Source organism: Triturus cristatus, chromosome 5_2 (assembly GCF_964204655.1).
Source record: "Triturus cristatus chromosome 5_2, aTriCri1.1, whole genome shotgun sequence".
NCBI classification, from domain to species: domain Eukaryota; kingdom Metazoa; phylum Chordata; class Amphibia; order Caudata; family Salamandridae; genus Triturus; species Triturus cristatus.
The window spans coordinates 574,328,087-574,346,577 of record NC_140588.1 but is presented as its reverse complement, the minus strand read 5'-3'; the positions used below and the strand labels follow the sequence as shown (position 1 = coordinate 574,346,577).

The following is an 18,491-nucleotide window of genomic DNA, read 5'->3' as shown; positions in this document are numbered from 1 at the left end:
GAGGGACATGGGTCACCCTCATATACAGGGGTGTGGGCATGGGCAGGATGGGGTGTGGGGGACCCGTCAGGGCATTGCCCGTTTGGAAGCCCGTTCGGAAGGCAAGAGGAGGCGGAGGCGGGAATCTCTGCTCAATTTTTTCCCGAGGCCTGGGGACAAGCCTTTGCACATTTGATCCAGCCGGGCCTGCATCAGCAGATCCTGCTCCGATGGCAAGGGAGAGCCTGCAGGTGTAAATCAAAGAAAGGGGAGAAATCCGCAAGAGGCGGGTTAACAAATTCCAGTGGCAGGCCCATGTTCCCCAGGAAGCAAGTACTTCCTCCTGCTCCCTTCAGTGGGAAAAGACATAGGAGGTGTATTTCTCTAAGCAGGGGCTCTGCGTAGGTGGCACTGCATTGCTTTGGGAAGCATCCATGCTAAGTGCAGAGTAGCAGCAGACCCCACAGCTGAGACGTGAATTGGGACTGTTAAGGAAGGGCACTGGGAGGGTGAGGAGGGCAGAGGAAAATGCTTTAAAAAACCATCTGCAAGTTCCTACACACCCGCTGAAAACCCATACCAGGGATGGGGCTCGAACCCATGCGGACAACTGTCCATTGGATCTTAAGTCCAACGCCTTAACCACTCGGCCACCCTGGTGAGACCCTAGGCCCTGCCTTACTCAGCTCCCTTTTCATGCTGGCTGCTCCAGCGCAGGCTGTCCAGCAAGAGGTGATTGCAGAGTAAAAAGGCTTTTGCAGGAGGATAAAGGTAATTGCTTATGACAAACACACTGTGTGACACCTAACTTTTCCCCACTCGTACTTTATGGGCAATCTATACAGTGGAGTTAGCTTAGTCACAATAAGGAAGTGAGCAAGGCAGGCTCACAAGAGCATCTCCTCCCTGGTGGTCTAGTGGCTAGGATTCGGCGCTTTCACCGCCGCGGCCCGGGTTCGATTCCCGGTCAGGGAAGATCCCTCTAAGACGTAGACGTGCGTAATTTGTCCACGCAGCTCAGCTTTTTTTAATCGAAGGTCCTTAAAAAGGCACCCCGACCTATAGACGAAAGCAGAGGAAAGGGGCTGGGTCCCCTGTGTCCCAGGTTGCTTTGCTCCCATTGCCCTCAGCCACCTTCATGCGCACGCAGTCCCCCACCCAGTCAGGTGCTCTATGTGGGCGTAAAGTGCAGTACCAGCTCATCAGAAAGGTAAATTGCTGGAAAACCCGGCTGCGATGTATACATCTACTTTGGAGCACTCTTCTCCCTTGCACTCTTGAATCGGTCATTCGCAATGTATTCTTCCAGCAAGCTGAATAACGAGGTAGGTGTGAGAAGGTGTACCAGCTGTCTTTGAGCTATCAGCGGCCACTAGGTGTCCCTCTTGTGATTTCCCGGGGATCCCGATTGTACAGGAATTCGTCGGTTCAGTAGCACGGGGGAGGGGATGGCCTGTGCTTGGAAGTGACAAACAGTCTGGTGGAATCATGAGTGTTTTTTCAAGTTCTGATTCATATTCGCTGTAGAATAAAATATGCTTTCAGCCCCCATGAGCTTTGTCACTAGGAGAGCAGTGTAGGAACTTTTGCTGTATGGCTGTGGGTTCCCTGGTGGTCTAGTGGTTAGGATTCGGCGCTCTCACCGCCGCGGCCCGGGTTCGATTCCCGGTCAGGGAACAGTCCTTCTTCTGCCCTTGAATGCTTTTCCTTCCCGCAGGTCAGGGCTTCTCAAAATGAATTTGCTTTTCTGACAAACAGTTTGCCTAGCATCCCGCAATCTGGCTCCTAATCTGATTTTCGCAAGGTTCCCTTTGAGTTGCTTTCCTCGGCGGGAGGAAAATCTCTTGTGCAAGGCTCTTGAGGAAGTGAGATTCTGTATTCCGAGGTGCGCTTCTTTTCGTAGGATTCTGACCACATGGTGTGCGGCAGGAAGTCATCTTTGACAGGGCCGCAGGCTTTGTCTCCAAATGGCATCCCGGACCCACTGCAACCCAGCTTTTTGCTGAAACGGAAGTCTGGTTCAGGGTAAGAAAAAGCTGAGCTGCACGTACCGAAAGCAGCAGAGCCCAGCGGCGGAGAGGGTGTGGCCAGGGCTGTCTGATTTGCATAGTGGCCAGTGGCATCTTGGGATTGTACAGGCTTTGGAGCCTAACGGGTGCTGCAGGGGTCTGCCTGGCCAGAGAAATGCCTGTCTGGCGCTCCCCTCAGGACACACGTGTCTTCCGTTCGAGCATGGAGGGTGAGGGACATGGGTCACCCTCATATACAGGGGTGTGGGCATGGGCAGGATGGGGTGTGGGGGACCCGTCAGGGCATTGCCCGTTTGGAAGCCCGTTCGGAAGGCAAGAGGAGGCGGAGGCGGGAATCTCTGCTCAATTTTTTCCCGAGGCCTGGGGACAAGCCTTTGCACATTTGATCCAGCCGGGCCTGCATCAGCAGATCCTGCTCCGATGGCAAGGGAGAGCCTGCAGGTGTAAATCAAAGAAAGGGGAGAAATCCGCAAGAGGCGGGTTAACAAATTCCAGTGGCAGGCCCATGTTCCCCAGGAAGCAAGTACTTCCTCCTGCTCCCTTCAGTGGGAAAAGACATAGGAGGTGTATTTCTCTAAGCAGGGGCTCTGCGTAGGTGGCACTGCATTGCTTTGGGAAGCATCCATGCTAAGTGCAGAGTAGCAGCAGACCCCACAGCTGAGACGTGAATTGGGACTGTTAAGGAAGGGCACTGGGAGGGTGAGGAGGGCAGAGGAAAATGCTTTACAAAAGCATTTGCAAGTTCCTACACACCCGCTGAAAACCCATACCAGGGATGGGGCTCGAACCCATGCGGACAACTGTCCATTGGATCTTAAGTCCAACGCCTTAACAACTCGGCCACCCTGGTGAGACCCTAGGCCCTGCCTTACTCAGCTCCCTTTTCATGCTGGCTGCTCCAGCGCAGGCTGTCCAGCAAGAGGTGATTGCAGAGTAAAAAGGCTTTTGCAGGAGGATAAAGGTAATTGCTTATGACAAACACACTGTGTGACACCTAACTTTTCCCCACTCGTACTTTATGGGCAATCTATACAGTGGAGTTAGCTTAGTCACAATAAGGAAGTGAGCAAGGCAGGCTCACAAGAGCATCTCCTCCCTGGTGGTCTAGTGGCTAGGATTCGGCGCTTTCAGCGCCGCGGCCCGGGTTCGATTCCCGGTCAGGGAAGATCCCTCTAAGACATAGACGTGCGTAATTTGTCCACGCAGCTCAGCTTTTTTTAATCGAAGGTCATTAAAAAGGCACCCCGACCTATAGACGAAAGCAGAGGAAAGGGGCTGGGTCCCCTGTGTCCCAGGTTGCTTTGCTCCCATTGCCCTCAGCCACCTTCATGCGCACGCAGTCCCCCACCCAGTCAGGTGCTCTATGTGGGCGTAAAGTGCAGTACCAGCTCATCAGAAAGGTAAATTGCTGGAAAACCCGGCTGCGATGTATACATCTACTTTGGAGCACTCTTCTCCCTTGCACTCTTAAATCGGTCATTCGCAATGTATTCTTCCAGCAAGCTGAATAACGAGGTAGGTGTGAGAAGGTGTACCAGCTGTCTTTGAGCTATCAGCGGCCACTAGGTGTCCCTCTTGTGATTTCCCGGGGATCCCGATTGTACAGGAATTCGTCGGTTCAGTAGCACGGGGGAGGGGATGGCCTGTGCTTGGAAGTGACAAACAGTCTGGTGGAATCATGAGTGTTTTTTCAAGTTCTGATTCATATTCGCTGTAGAATAAAATATGCTTTCAGCCCCCATGAGCTTTGTCACTAGGAGAGCAGTGTAGGAACTTTTGCTGTATGGCTGTGGGTTCCCTGGTGGTCTAGTGGTTAGGATTCGGCGCTCTCACCGCCGCGGCCCGGGTTCGATTCCCGGTCAGGGAACAGTCCTTCTTCTGCCCTTGAATGCTTTTCCTTCCCGCAGGTCAGGGCTTCTCAAAATGAATTTGCTTTTCTGACAAACAGTTTGTCTAGCATCCCGCAATCTGGCTCCTAATTTGATTTTCGCAAGGTTCCCTTTGAGTTGCTTTCCTCGGCGGGAGGAAAATCTCTTGTGCAAGGCTCTTGAGGAAGTTAGATTCTGTATTCCGAGGTGCGCTTCTTTTCGTAAGCTTCTGACCACATGGTGTGCGGCAGGAAGTCATCTTTGACAGGGCCGCAGGCTTTGTCTCCAAATGGCATCCCGGACCCACTGCAACCCACCTTTTTGCTGAAACGGAAGTCTGGTTCAGGGTAAGAAAAAGCTGAGCTGCACGTACCGAAAGCAGCAGAGCCCAGCGGTGGAGAGGGTGTGGCCAGGGCTGTCTGATTTGCATAGTGACCAGTGGCATCTTGGGAATGTACAGGCTTTGGAGCTTAACGGGTGCTGCAGGGGTCTGCCTGGCCGGAGAAATGCCTGTCTGGCGCTCCCCTCAGGACACACGTGTCTTCCGTTCGAGCATGGAGGGTGAGGGACATGGGTCACCCTCATATACAGGGGTGTGGGCATGGGCAGGATGGGGCGTGGGGGACCCGTCAGGGCATTGCCCGTTTGGAAGCCCGTTCGGAAGGCAAGAGGAGGCGGAGGCGGGAATCTCTGCTCAATTTTTTCCCGAGGCCTGGGGACAAGCCTTTGCACATTTGATCCAGCCGGGCCTGCATCAGCAGATCCTGCTCCGATGGCAAGGGAGAGCCTGCAGGTGTAAATCAAAGAAAGGGGAGAAATCCGCAAGAGGCGGGTTAACAAATTCCAGTGGCAGGCCCATGTTCCCCAGGAAGCAAGTACTTCCTCCTGCTCCCTTCAGTGGGAAAAGACATAGGAGGTGTATTTCTCTAAGCAGGGGCTCTGCGTAGGTGGCACTGCATTGCTTTGGGAAGCATCCATGCTAAGTGCAGAGTAGCAGCAGACCCCACAGCTGAGACGTGAATTGGGACTGTTAAGGAAGGGCACTGGGAGGGTGAGGAGGGCAGAGGAAAATGCTTTACAAAAGCATTTGCAAGTTCCTACACACCCGCTGAAAACCCATACCAGGGATGGGGCTCGAACCCATGCGGACAACTGTCCATTGGATCTTAAGTCCAACGCCTTAACAACTCGGCCACCCTGGTGAGACCCTAGGCCCTGCCTTACTCAGCTCCCTTTTCATGCTGGCTGCTCCAGCGCAGGCTGTCCAGCAAGAGGTGATTGCAGAGTAAAAAGGCTTTTGCAGGAGGATAAAGGTAATTGCTTATGACAAACACACTGTGTGACACCTAACTTTTCCCCACTCGTACTTTATGGGCAATCTATACAGTGGAGTTAGCTTAGTCACAATAAGGAAGTGAGCAAGGCAGGCTCACAAGAGCATCTCCTCCCTGGTGGTCTAGTGGCTAGGATTCGGCGCTTTCAGCGCCGCGGCCCGGGTTCGATTCCCGGTCAGGGAAGATCCCTCTAAGACATAGACGTGCGTAATTTGTCCACGCAGCTCAGCTTTTTTTAATCGAAGGTCATTAAAAAGGCACCCCGACCTATAGACGAAAGCAGAGGAAAGGGGCTGGGTCCCCTGTGTCCCAGGTTGCTTTGCTCCCATTGCCCTCAGCCACCTTCATGCGCACGCAGTCCCCCACCCAGTCAGGTGCTCTATGTGGGCGTAAAGTGCAGTACCAGCTCATCAGAAAGGTAAATTGCTGGAAAACCCGGCTGCGATGTATACATCTACTTTGGAGCACTCTTCTCCCTTGCACTCTTAAATCGGTCATTCGCAATGTATTCTTCCAGCAAGCTGAATAACGAGGTAGGTGTGAGAAGGTGTACCAGCTGTCTTTGAGCTATCAGCGGCCACTAGGTGTCCCTCTTGTGATTTCCCGGGGATCCCGATTGTACAGGAATTCGTCGGTTCAGTAGCACGGGGGAGGGGATGGCCTGTGCTTGGAAGTGACAAACAGTCTGGTGGAATCATGAGTGTTTTTTCAAGTTCTGATTCATATTCGCTGTAGAATAAAATATGCTTTCAGCCCCCATGAGCTTTGTCACTAGGAGAGCAGTGTAGGAACTTTTGCTGTATGGCTGTGGGTTCCCTGGTGGTCTAGTGGTTAGGATTTGGCGCTCTCACCGCCGCGGCCCGGGTTCGATTCCCGGTCAGGGAACAGTCCTTCTTCTGCCCTTGAATGCTTTTCCTTCCCGCAGGTCAGGGCTTCTCAAAATGAATTTGCTTTTCTGACAAACAGTTTGTCTAGCATCCCGCAATCTGGCTCCTAATTTGATTTTCGCAAGGTTCCCTTTGAGTTGCTTTCCTCGGCGGGAGGAAAATCTCTTGTGCAAGGCTCTTGAGGAAGTTAGATTCTGTATTCCGAGGTGCGCTTCTTTTCGTAAGCTTCTGACCACATGGTGTGCGGCAGGAAGTCATCTTTGACAGGGCCGCAGGCTTTGTCTCCAAATGGCATCCCGGACCCACTGCAACCCACCTTTTTGCTGAAACGGAAGTCTGGTTCAGGGTAAGAAAAAGCTGAGCTGCACGTACCGAAAGCAGCAGAGCCCAGCGGTGGAGAGGGTGTGGCCAGGGCTGTCTGATTTGCATAGTGACCAGTGGCATCTTGGGAATGTACAGGCTTTGGAGCTTAACGGGTGCTGCAGGGGTCTGCCTGGCCGGAGAAATGCCTGTCTGGCGCTCCCCTCAGGACACACGTGTCTTCCGTTCGAGCATGGAGGGTGAGGGACATGGGTCACCCTCATATACAGGGGTGTGGGCATGGGCAGGATGGGGCGTGGGGGACCCGTCAGGGCATTGCCCGTTTGGAAGCCCGTTCGGAAGGCAAGAGGAGGCGGAGGCGGGAATCTCTGCTCAATTTTTTCCCGAGGCCTGGGGACAAGCCTTTGCACATTTGATCCAGCCGGGCCTGCATCAGCAGATCCTGCTCCGATGGCAAGGGAGAGCCTGCAGGTGTAAATCAAAGAAAGGGGAGAAATCCGCAAGAGGCGGGTTAACAAATTCCAGTGGCAGGCCCATGTTCCCCAGGAAGCAAGTACTTCCTCCTGCTCCCTTCAGTGGGAAAAGACATAGGAGGTGTATTTCTCTAAGCAGGGGCTCTGCGTAGGTGGCACTGCATTGCTTTGGGAAGCATCCATGCTAAGTGCAGAGTAGCAGCAGACCCCACAGCTGAGACGTGAATTGGGACTGTTAAGGAAGGGCACTGGGAGGGTGAGGAGGGCAGAGGAAAATGCTTTAAAAAAGCATCTGCAAGTTCCTACACACCCGCTGAAAACCCATACCAGGGATGGGGCTCGAACCCATGCGGACAACTGTCCATTGGATCTTAAGTCCAACGCCTTAACCACTCGGCCACCCTGGTGAGACCCTAGGCCCTGCCTTACTCAGCTCCCTTTTCATGCTGGCTGCTCCAGCGCAGGCTGTCCAGCAAGAGGTGATTGCAGAGTAAAAAGGCTTTTGCAGGAGGATAAAGGTAATTGCTTATGACAAACACACTGTGTGACACCTAACTTTTCCCCACTCGTACTTTATGGGCAATCTATACAGTGGAGTTAGCTTAGTCACAATAAGGAAGTGAGCAAGGCAGGCTCACAAGAGCATCTCCTCCCTGGTGGTCTAGTGGCTAGGATTCGGCGCTTTCACCGCCGCGGCCCGGGTTCGATTCCCGGTCAGGGAAGATCCCTCTAAGACGTAGACGTGCGTAATTTGTCCACGCAGCTCAGCTTTTTTTAATCGAAGGTCCTTAAAAAGGCACCCCGACCTATAGACGAAAGCAGAGGAAAGGGGCTGGGTCCCCTGTGTCCCAGGTTGCTTTGCTCCCATTGCCCTCAGCCACCTTCATGCGCACGCAGTCCCCCACCCAGTCAGGTGCTCTATGTGGGCGTAAAGTGCAGTACCAGCTCATCGGAAAGGTAAATTGCTGGAAAACCCGGCTGCGATGTATACATCTACTTTGGAGCACTCTTCTCCCTTGCACTCTTGAATCGGTCATTCGCAATGTATTCTTCCAGCAAGCTGAATAACGAGGTAGGTGTGAGAAGGTGTACCAGCTGTCTTTGAGCTATCAGCGGCCACTAGGTGTCCCTCTTGTGATTTCCCGGGGATCCCGATTGTACAGGAATTCGTCGGTTCAGTAGCACGGGGGAGGGGATGGCCTGTGCTTGGAAGTGACAAACAGTCTGGTGGAATCATGAGTGTTTTTTCAAGTTCTGATTCATATTCGCTGTAGAATAAAATATGCTTTCAGCCCCCATGAGCTTTGTCACTAGGAGAGCAGTGTAGGAACTTTTGCTGAATGGCTGTGGGTTCCCTGGTGGTCTAGTGGTTAGGATTCGGCGCTCTCACCGCCGCGGCCCGGGTTCGATTCCCGGTCAGGGAACAGTCCTTCTTCTGCCCTTGAATGCTTTTCCTTCCCGCAGGTCAGGGCTTCTCAAAATGAATTTGCTTTTCTGACAAACAGTTTGCCTAGCATCCCGCAATCTGGCTCCTAATCTGATTTTCGCAAGGTTCCCTTTGAGTTGCTTTCCTCGGCGGGAGGAAAATCTCTTGTGCAAGGCTCTTGAGGAAGTGAGATTCTGTATTCCGAGGTGCGCTTCTTTTCGTAGGATTCTGACCACATGGTGTGCGGCAGGAAGTCATCTTTGACAGGGCCGCAGGCTTTGTCTCCAAATGGCATCCCGGACCCACTGCAACCCAGCTTTTTGCTGAAACGGAAGTCTGGTTCAGGGTAAGAAAAAGCTGAGCTGCACGTACCGAAAGCAACAGAGCCCAGCGGCGGAGAGGGTGTGGCCAGGGCTGTCTGATTTGCATAGTGGCCAGTGGCATCTTGGGAATGTACAGGCTTTGGAGCCTAACGGGTGCTGCAGGGGTCTGCCTGGCCGGAGAAATGCCTGTCTGGCGCTCCCCTCAGGACACACGTGTCTTCCGTTCGAGCATGGAGGGTGAGGGACATGGGTCACCCTCATATACAGGGGTGTGGGCATGGGCAGGATGGGGTGTGGGGGACCCGTCAGGGCATTGCCCGTTTGGAAGCCCGTTCGGAAGGCAAGAGGAGGCGGAGGCGGGAATCTCTGCTCAATTTTTTCCCGAGGCCTGGGGACAAGCCTTTGCACATTTGATCCAGCCGGGCCTGCATCAGCAGATCCTGCTCCGATGGCAAGGGAGAGCCTGCAGGTGTAAATCAAAGAAAGGGGAGAAATCCGCAAGAGGCGGGTTAACAAATTCCAGTGGCAGGCCCATGTTCCCCAGGAAGCAAGTACTTCCTCCTGCTCCCTTCAGTGGGAAAAGACATAGGAGGTGTATTTCTCTAAGCAGGGGCTCTGCGTAGGTGGCACTGCATTGCTTTGGGAAGCATCCATGCTAAGTGCAGAGTAGCAGCAGACCCCACAGCTGAGACGTGAATTGGGACTGTTAAGGAAGGGCACTGGGAGGGTGAGGAGGGCAGAGGAAAATGCTTTAAAAAAGCATCTGCAAGTTCCTACACACCCGCTGAAAACCCATACCAGGGATGGGGCTCGAACCCATGCGGACAACTGTCCATTGGATCTTAAGTCCAACGCCTTAACCACTCGGCCACCCTGGTGAGACCCTAGGCCCTGCCTTACTCAGCTCCCTTTTCATGCTGGCTGCTCCAGCGCAGGCTGTCCAGCAAGAGGTGATTGCAGAGTAAAAAGGCTTTTGCAGGAGGATAAAGGTAATTGCTTATGACAAACACACTGTGTGACACCTAACTTTTCCCCACTCGTACTTTATGGGCAATCTATACAGTGGAGTTAGCTTAGTCACAATAAGGAAGTGAGCAAGGCAGGCTCACAAGAGCATCTCCTCCCTGGTGGTCTAGTGGCTAGGATTCGGCGCTTTCAGCGCCGCGGCCCGGGTTCGATTCCCGGTCAGGGAAGATCCCTCTAAGACATAGACGTGCGTAATTTGTCCACGCAGCTCAGCTTTTTTTAATCGAAGGTCATTAAAAAGGCACCCCGACCTATAGACGAAAGCAGAGGAAAGGGGCTGGGTCCCCTGTGTCCCAGGTTGCTTTGCTCCCATTGCCCTCAGCCACCTTCATGCGCACGCAGTCCCCCACCCAGTCAGGTGCTCTATGTGGGCGTAAAGTGCAGTACCAGCTCATCAGAAAGGTAAATTGCTGGAAAACCCGGCTGCGATGTATACATCTACTTTGGAGCACTCTTCTCCCTTGCACTCTTAAATCGGTCATTCGCAATGTATTCTTCCAGCAAGCTGAATAACGAGGTAGGTGTGAGAAGGTGTACCAGCTGTCTTTGAGCTATCAGCGGCCACTAGGTGTCCCTCTTGTGATTTCCCGGGGATCCCGATTGTACAGGAATTCGTCGGTTCAGTAGCACGGGGGAGGGGATGGCCTGTGCTTGGAAGTGACAAACAGTCTGGTGGAATCATGAGTGTTTTTTCAAGTTCTGATTCATATTCGCTGTAGAATAAAATATGCTTTCAGCCCCCATGAGCTTTGTCACTAGGAGAGCAGTGTAGGAACTTTTGCTGTATGGCTGTGGGTTCCCTGGTGGTCTAGTGGTTAGGATTCGGCGCTCTCACCGCAGCGGCCCGGGTTCGATTCCCGGTCAGGGAACAGTCCTTCTTCTGCCCTTGAATGCTTTTCCTTCCCGCAGGTCAGGGCTTCTCAAAATGAATTTGCTTTTCTGACAAACAGTTTGTCTAGCATCCCGCAATCTGGCTCCTAATTTGATTTTCGCAAGGTTCCCTTTGAGTTGCTTTCCTCGGCGGGAGGAAAATCTCTTGTGCAAGGCTCTTGAGGAAGTTAGATTCTGTATTCCGAGGTGCGCTTCTTTTCGTAAGCTTCTGACCACATGGTGTGCGGCAGGAAGTCATCTTTGACAGGGCCGCAGGCTTTGTCTCCAAATGGCATCCCGGACCCACTGCAACCCACCTTTTTGCTGAAACGGAAGTCTGGTTCAGGGTAAGAAAAAGCTGAGCTGCACGTACCGAAAGCAGCAGAGCCCAGCGGTGGAGAGGGTGTGGCCAGGGCTGTCTGATTTGCATAGTGACCAGTGGCATCTTGGGAATGTACAGGCTTTGGAGCTTAACGGGTGCTGCAGGGGTCTGCCTGGCCGGAGAAATGCCTGTCTGGCGCTCCCCTCAGGACACACGTGTCTTCCGTTCGAGCATGGAGGGTGAGGGACATGGGTCACCCTCATATACAGGGGTGTGGGCATGGGCAGGATGGGGCGTGGGGGACCCGTCAGGGCATTGCCCGTTTGGAAGCCCGTACGGAAGGCAAGAGGAGGCGGAGGCGGGAATCTCTGCTCAATTTTTTCCCGAGGCCTGGGGACAAGCCTTTGCACATTTGATCCAGCCGGGCCTGCATCAGCAGATCCTGCTCCGATGGCAAGGGAGAGCCTGCAGGTGTAAATCAAAGAAAGGGGAGAAATCCGCAAGAGGCGGGTTAACAAATTCCAGTGGCAGGCCCATGTTCCCCAGGAAGCAAGTACTTCCTCCTGCTCCCTTCAGTGGGAAAAGACATAGGAGGTGTATTTCTCTAAGCAGGGGCTCTGCGTAGGTGGCACTGCATTGCTTTGGGAAGCATCCATGCTAAGTGCAGAGTAGCAGCAGACCCCACAGCTGAGACGTGAATTGGGACTGTTAAGGAAGGGCACTGGGAGGGTGAGGAGGGCAGAGGAAAATGCTTTAAAAAAGCATCTGCAAGTTCCTACACACCCGCTGAAAACCCATACCAGGGATGGGGCTCGAACCCATGCGGACAACTGTCCATTGGATCTTAAGTCCAACGCCTTAACCACTCGGCCACCCTGGTGAGACCCTAGGCCCTGCCTTACTCAGCTCCCTTTTCATGCTGGCTGCTCCAGCGCAGGCTGTCCAGCAAGAGGTGATTGCAGAGTAAAAAGGCTTTTGCAGGAGGATAAAGGTAATTGCTTATGACAAACACACTGTGTGACACCTAACTTTTCCCCACTCGTACTTTATGGGCAATCTATACAGTGGAGTTAGCTTAGTCACAATAAGGAAGTGAGCAAGGCAGGCTCACAAGAGCATCTCCTCCCTGGTGGTCTAGTGGCTAGGATTCGGCGCTTTCACCGCCGCGGCCCGGGTTCGATTCCCGGTCAGGGAAGATCCCTCTAAGACGTAGACGTGCGTAATTTGTCCACGCAGCTCAGCTTTTTTTAATCGAAGGTCCTTAAAAAGGCACCCCGACCTATAGACGAAAGCAGAGGAAAGGGGCTGGGTCCCCTGTGTCCCAGGTTGCTTTGCTCCCATTGCCCTCAGCCACCTTCATGCGCACGCAGTCCCCCACCCAGTCAGGTGCTCTATGTGGGCGTAAAGTGCAGTACCAGCTCATCGGAAAGGTAAATTGCTGGAAAACCCGGCTGCGATGTATACATCTACTTTGGAGCACTCTTCTCCCTTGCACTCTTGAATCGGTCATTCGCAATGTATTCTTCCAGCAAGCTGAATAACGAGGTAGGTGTGAGAAGGTGTACCAGCTGTCTTTGAGCTATCAGCGGCCACTAGGTGTCCCTCTTGTGATTTCCCGGGGATCCCGATTGTACAGGAATTCGTCGGTTCAGTAGCACGGGGGAGGGGATGGCCTGTGCTTGGAAGTGACAAACAGTCTGGTGGAATCATGAGTGTTTTTTCAAGTTCTGATTCATATTCGCTGTAGAATAAAATATGCTTTCAGCCCCCATGAGCTTTGTCACTAGGAGAGCAGTGTAGGAACTTTTGCTGAATGGCTGTGGGTTCCCTGGTGGTCTAGTGGTTAGGATTCGGCGCTCTCACCGCCGCGGCCCGGGTTCGATTCCCGGTCAGGGAACAGTCCTTCTTCTGCCCTTGAATGCTTTTCCTTCCCGCAGGTCAGGGCTTCTCAAAATGAATTTGCTTTTCTGACAAACAGTTTGCCTAGCATCCCGCAATCTGGCTCCTAATCTGATTTTCGCAAGGTTCCCTTTGAGTTGCTTTCCTCGGCGGGAGGAAAATCTCTTGTGCAAGGCTCTTGAGGAAGTGAGATTCTGTATTCCGAGGTGCGCTTCTTTTCGTAGGATTCTGACCACATGGTGTGCGGCAGGAAGTCATCTTTGACAGGGCCGCAGGCTTTGTCTCCAAATGGCATCCCGGACCCACTGCAACCCAGCTTTTTGCTGAAACGGAAGTCTGGTTCAGGGTAAGAAAAAGCTGAGCTGCACGTACCGAAAGCAACAGAGCCCAGCGGCGGAGAGGGTGTGGCCAGGGCTGTCTGATTTGCATAGTGGCCAGTGGCATCTTGGGAATGTACAGGCTTTGGAGCCTAACGGGTGCTGCAGGGGTCTGCCTGGCCGGAGAAATGCCTGTCTGGCGCTCCCCTCAGGACACACGTGTCTTCCGTTCGAGCATGGAGGGTGAGGGACATGGGTCACCCTCATATACAGGGGTGTGGGCATGGGCAGGATGGGGTGTGGGGGACCCGTCAGGGCATTGCCCGTTTGGAAGCCCGTTCGGAAGGCAAGAGGAGGCGGAGGCGGGAATCTCTGCTCAATTTTTTCCCGAGGCCTGGGGACAAGCCTTTGCACATTTGATCCAGCCGGGCCTGCATCAGCAGATCCTGCTCCGATGGCAAGGGAGAGCCTGCAGGTGTAAATCAAAGAAAGGGGAGAAATCCGCAAGAGGCGGGTTAACAAATTCCAGTGGCAGGCCCATGTTCCCCAGGAAGCAAGTACTTCCTCCTGCTCCCTTCAGTGGGAAAAGACATAGGAGGTGTATTTCTCTAAGCAGGGGCTCTGCGTAGGTGGCACTGCATTGCTTTGGGAAGCATCCATGCTAAGTGCAGAGTAGCAGCAGACCCCACAGCTGAGACGTGAATTGGGACTGTTAAGGAAGGGCACTGGGAGGGTGAGGAGGGCAGAGGAAAATGCTTTAAAAAAGCATCTGCAAGTTCCTACACACCCGCTGAAAACCCATACCAGGGATGGGGCTCGAACCCATGCGGACAACTGTCCATTGGATCTTAAGTCCAACGCCTTAACCACTCGGCCACCCTGGTGAGACCCTAGGCCCTGCCTTACTCAGCTCCCTTTTCATGCTGGCTGCTCCAGCGCAGGCTGTCCAGCAAGAGGTGATTGCAGAGTAAAAAGGCTTTTGCAGGAGGATAAAGGTAATTGCTTATGACAAACACACTGTGTGACACCTAACTTTTCCCCACTCGTACTTTATGGGCAATCTATACAGTGGAGTTAGCTTAGTCACAATAAGGAAGTGAGCAAGGCAGGCTCACAAGAGCATCTCCTCCCTGGTGGTCTAGTGGCTAGGATTCGGCGCTTTCACCGCCGCGGCCCGGGTTCGATTCCCGGTCAGGGAAGATCCCTCTAAGACGTAGACGTGCGTAATTTGTCCACGCAGCTCAGCTTTTTTTAATCGAAGGTCCTTAAAAAGGCACCCCGACCTATAGACGAAAGCAGAGGAAAGGGGCTGGGTCCCCTGTGTCCCAGGTTGCTTTGCTCCCATTGCCCTCAGCCACCTTCATGCGCACGCAGTCCCCCACCCAGTCAGGTGCTCTATGTGGGCGTAAAGTGCAGTACCAGCTCATCAGAAAGGTAAATTGCTGGAAAACCCGGCTGCGATGTATACATCTACTTTGGAGCACTCTTCTCCCTTGCACTCTTGAATCGGTCATTCGCAATGTATTCTTCCAGCAAGCTGAATAACGAGGTAGGTGTGAGAAGGTGTACCAGCTGTCTTTGAGCTATCAGCGGCCACTAGGTGTCCCTCTTGTGATTTCCCGGGGATCCCGATTGTACAGGAATTCGTCGGTTCAGTAGCACGGGGGAGGGGATGGCCTGTGCTTGGAAGTGACAAACAGTCTGGTGGAATCATGAGTGTTTTTTCAAGTTCTGATTCATATTCGCTGTAGAATAAAATATGCTTTCAGCCCCCATGAGCTTTGTCACTAGGAGAGCAGTGTAGGAACTTTTGCTGTATGGCTGTGGGTTCCCTGGTGGTCTAGTGGTTAGGATTTGGCGCTCTCACCGCCGCGGCCCGGGTTCGATTCCCGGTCAGGGAACAGTCCTTCTTCTGCCCTTGAATGCTTTTCCTTCCCGCAGGTCAGGGCTTCTCAAAATGAATTTGCTTTTCTGACAAACAGTTTGCCTAGCATCCCGCAATCTGGCTCCTAATCTGATTTTCGCAAGGTTCCCTTTGAGTTGCTTTCCTCGGCGGGAGGAAAATCTCTTGTGCAAGGCTCTTGAGGAAGTGAGATTCTGTATTCCGAGGTGCGCTTCTTTTCGTAGGATTCTGACCACATGGTGTGCGGCAGGAAGTCATCTTTGACAGGGCCGCAGGCTTTGTCTCCAAATGGCATCCCGGACCCACTGCAACCCAGCTTTTTGCTGAAACGGAAGTCTGGTTCAGGGTAAGAAAAAGCTGAGCTGCACGTACCGAAAGCAACAGAGCCCAGCGGCGGAGAGGGTGTGGCCAGGGCTGTCTGATTTGCATAGTGGCCAGTGGCATCTTGGGAATGTACAGGCTTTGGAGCCTAACGGGTGCTGTAGGGGTCTGCCTGGCCGGAGAAATGCCTGTCTGGCGCTCCCCTCAGGACACACGTGTCTTCCGTTCGAGCATGGAGGGTGAGGGACATGGGTCACCCTCATATACAGGGGTGTGGGCATGGGCAGGATGGGGTGTGGGGGACCCGTCAGGGCATTGCCCGTTTGGAAGCCCGTTCGGAAGGCAAGAGGAGGCGGAGGCGGGAATCTCTGCTCAATTTTTTCCCGAGGCCTGGGGACAAGCCTTTGCACATTTGATCCTGCCGGGCCTGCATCAGCAGATCCTGCTCCGATGGCAAGGGAGAGCCTGCAGGTGTAAATCAAAGAAAGGGGAGAAATCCGCAAGAGGCGGGTTAACAAATTCCAGTGGCAGGCCCATGTTCCCCAGGAAGCAAGTACTTCCTCCTGCTCCCTTCAGTGGGAAAAGACATAGGAGGTGTATTTCTCTAAGCAGGGGCTCTGCGTAGGTGGCACTGCATTGCTTTGGGAAGCATCCATGCTAAGTGCAGAGTAGCAGCAGACCCCACAGCTGAGACGTGAATTGGGACTGTTAAGGAAGGGCACTGGGAGGGTGAGGAGGGCAGAGGAAAATGCTTTACAAAAGCATCTGCAAGTTCCTACACACCCGCTGAAAACCCATACCAGGGATGGGGCTCGAACCCATGCGGACAACTGTCCATTGGATCTTAAGTCCAACGCCTTAACCACTCGGCCACCCTGGTGAGACCCTAGGCTCTGCCTTACTCAGCTTCCTTTTCATGCTGGCTGCTCCAGCGCAGGCTGTCCAGCAAGAGGTGATTGCAGAGTAAAAAGGCTTTTGCAGGAGGATAAAGGTAATTGCTTATGACAAACACACTGTGTGACACCTAACTTTTCCCCACTCGTACTTCATGGGCAATCTATACAGTGGAGTTAGCTTAGTCACAATAAGGAAGTGAGCAAGGCAGGCTCACAAGAGCATCTCCTCCCTGGTGGTCTAGTGGCTAGGATTCGGCGCTTTCACCGCCGCGGCCCGGGTTCGATTCCCGGTCAGGGAAGATCCCTCTAAGACGTAGACGTGCGTAATTTGTCCACGCAGCTCAGCTTTTTTTAATCGAAGGTCCTTAAAAAGGCACCCCGACCTATAGACGAAAGCAGAGGAAAGGGGCTGGGTCCCCTGTGTCCCAGGTTGCTTTGCTCCCATTGCCCTCAGCCACCTTCATGCGCACGCAGTCCCCCACCCAGTCAGGTGCTCTATGTGGGCGTAAAGTGCAGTACCAGCTCATCAGAAAGGTAAATTGCTGGAAAACCCGGCTGCGATGTATACATCTACTTTGGAGCACTCTTCTCCCTTGCACTCTTGAATCGGTCATTCGCAATGTATTCTTCCAGCAAGCTGAATAACGAGGTAGGTGTGAGAAGGTGTACCAGCTGTCTTTGAGCTATCAGCGGCCACTAGGTGTCCCTCTTGTGATTTCCCGGGGATCCCGATTGTACAGGAATTCGTCGGTTCAGTAGCACGGGGGAGGGGATGGCCTGTGCTTGGAAGTGACAAACAGTCTGGTGGAATCATGAGTGTTTTTTCAAGTTCTGATTCATATTCGCTGTAGAATAAAATATGCTTTCAGCCCCCATGAGCTTTGTCACTAGGAGAGCAGTGTAGGAACTTTTGCTGTATGGCTGTGGGTTCCCTGGTGGTCTAGTGGTTAGGATTCGGCGCTCTCACCGCCGCGGCCCGGGTTCGATTCCCGGTCAGGGAACAGTCCTTCTTCTGCCCTTGAATGCTTTTCCTTCCCGCAGGTCAGGGCTTCTCAAAATGAATTTGCTTTTCTGACAAACAGTTTGCCTAGCATCCCGCAATCTGGCTCCTAATCTGATTTTCGCAAGGTTCCCTTTGAGTTGCTTTCCTCGGCGGGAGGAAAATCTCTTGTGCAAGGCTCTTGAGGAAGTGAGATTCTGTATTCCGAGGTGCGCTTCTTTTCGTAGGATTCTGACCACATGGTGTGCGGCAGGAAGTCATCTTTGACAGGGCCGCAGGCTTTGTCTCCAAATGGCATCCCGGACCCACTGCAACCCAGCTTTTTGCTGAAACGGAAGTCTGGTTCAGGGTAAGAAAAAGCTGAGCTGCACGTACCGAAAGCAGCAGAGCCCAGCGGCGGAGAGGGTGTGGCCAGGGCTGTCTGATTTGCATAGTGGCCAGTGGCATCTTGGGAATGTACAGGCTTTGGAGCCTAACGGGTGCTGCAGGGGTCTGCCTGGCCGGAGAAATGCCTGTCTGGCGCTCCCCTCAGGACACACGTGTCTTCCGTTCGAGCATGGAGGGTGAGGGACATGGGTCACCCTCATATACAGGGGTGTGGGCATGGGCAGGATGGGGCGTGGGGGACCCGTCAGGGCATTGCCCGTTTGGAAGCCCGTTCGGAAGGCAAGAGGAGGCGGAGGCGGGAATCTCTGCTCAATTTTTTCCCGAGGCCTGGGGACAAGCCTTTGCACATTTGATCCAGCCGGGCCTGCATCAGCAGATCCTGCTCCGATGGCAAGGGAGAGCCTGCAGGTGTAAATCAAAGAAAGGGGAGGAATCCGCAAGAGGCGGGTTAACAAATTCCAGTGGCAGGCCCATGTTCCCCAGGAAGCAAGTACTTCCTCCTGCTCCCTTCAGTGGGAAAAGACATAGGAGGTGTATTTCTCTAAGCAGGGGCTCTGCGTAGGTGGCACTGCATTGCTTTGGGAAGCATCCATGCTAAGTGCAGAGTAGCAGCAGACCCCACAGCTGAGACGTGAATTGGGACTGTTAAGGAAGGGCACTGGGAGGGTGAGGAGGGCAGAGGAAAATGCTTTAAAAAAGCATCTGCAAGTTCCTACACACCCGCTGAAAACCCATACCAGGGATGGGGCTCGAACCCATGCGGACAACTGTCCATTGGATCTTAAGTCCAACGCCTTAACCACTCGGCCACCCTGGTGAGACCCTAGGCCCTGCCTTACTCAGCTCCCTTTTCATGCTGGCTGCTCCAGCGCAGGCTGTCCAGCAAGAGGTGATTGCAGAGTAAAAAGG

At 53.4% G+C, this 18,491-nt stretch overlaps 12 non-coding genes across 12 annotated transcripts; all 12 read left to right on the top strand.

Annotated features, from left to right (window-relative positions):
- The first annotated feature begins 882 nt into the window (after positions 1–882).
- TRNAE-UUC (transfer RNA glutamic acid (anticodon UUC)) lies at positions 883–954 on the top strand. Its single transcript has one exon. It is a non-coding gene; the product is annotated as a tRNA-Glu (tRNA).
- A 630-nt stretch (positions 955–1,584) lies between these two features.
- On the top strand, positions 1,585–1,656 carry TRNAE-CUC (transfer RNA glutamic acid (anticodon CUC)). Its single transcript has one exon. It is a non-coding gene; the product is annotated as a tRNA-Glu (tRNA).
- Positions 1,657–3,804: 2,148 nt separating this feature from the next.
- On the top strand, positions 3,805–3,876 carry TRNAE-CUC (transfer RNA glutamic acid (anticodon CUC)). The gene has a single exon. It is a non-coding gene; the product is annotated as a tRNA-Glu (tRNA).
- Positions 3,877–6,024: 2,148 nt separating this feature from the next.
- Positions 6,025–6,096, top strand: TRNAE-CUC (transfer RNA glutamic acid (anticodon CUC)). The gene has a single exon. It is a non-coding gene; the product is annotated as a tRNA-Glu (tRNA).
- Positions 6,097–7,542: 1,446 nt separating this feature from the next.
- On the top strand, positions 7,543–7,614 carry TRNAE-UUC (transfer RNA glutamic acid (anticodon UUC)). The gene has a single exon. It is a non-coding gene; the product is annotated as a tRNA-Glu (tRNA).
- A 630-nt stretch (positions 7,615–8,244) lies between these two features.
- Positions 8,245–8,316, top strand: TRNAE-CUC (transfer RNA glutamic acid (anticodon CUC)). The gene has a single exon. It is a non-coding gene; the product is annotated as a tRNA-Glu (tRNA).
- Positions 8,317–11,982: 3,666 nt separating this feature from the next.
- On the top strand, positions 11,983–12,054 carry TRNAE-UUC (transfer RNA glutamic acid (anticodon UUC)). The gene has a single exon. It is a non-coding gene; the product is annotated as a tRNA-Glu (tRNA).
- Positions 12,055–12,684: 630 nt separating this feature from the next.
- TRNAE-CUC (transfer RNA glutamic acid (anticodon CUC)) lies at positions 12,685–12,756 on the top strand. Its single transcript has one exon. It is a non-coding gene; the product is annotated as a tRNA-Glu (tRNA).
- Positions 12,757–14,202: 1,446 nt separating this feature from the next.
- On the top strand, positions 14,203–14,274 carry TRNAE-UUC (transfer RNA glutamic acid (anticodon UUC)). The gene has a single exon. It is a non-coding gene; the product is annotated as a tRNA-Glu (tRNA).
- Positions 14,275–14,904: 630 nt separating this feature from the next.
- On the top strand, positions 14,905–14,976 carry TRNAE-CUC (transfer RNA glutamic acid (anticodon CUC)). The gene has a single exon. It is a non-coding gene; the product is annotated as a tRNA-Glu (tRNA).
- Positions 14,977–16,422: 1,446 nt separating this feature from the next.
- Positions 16,423–16,494, top strand: TRNAE-UUC (transfer RNA glutamic acid (anticodon UUC)). Its single transcript has one exon. It is a non-coding gene; the product is annotated as a tRNA-Glu (tRNA).
- Positions 16,495–17,124: 630 nt separating this feature from the next.
- TRNAE-CUC (transfer RNA glutamic acid (anticodon CUC)) lies at positions 17,125–17,196 on the top strand. Its single transcript has one exon. It is a non-coding gene; the product is annotated as a tRNA-Glu (tRNA).
- Positions 17,197–18,491: the final 1,295 nt, after the last annotated feature.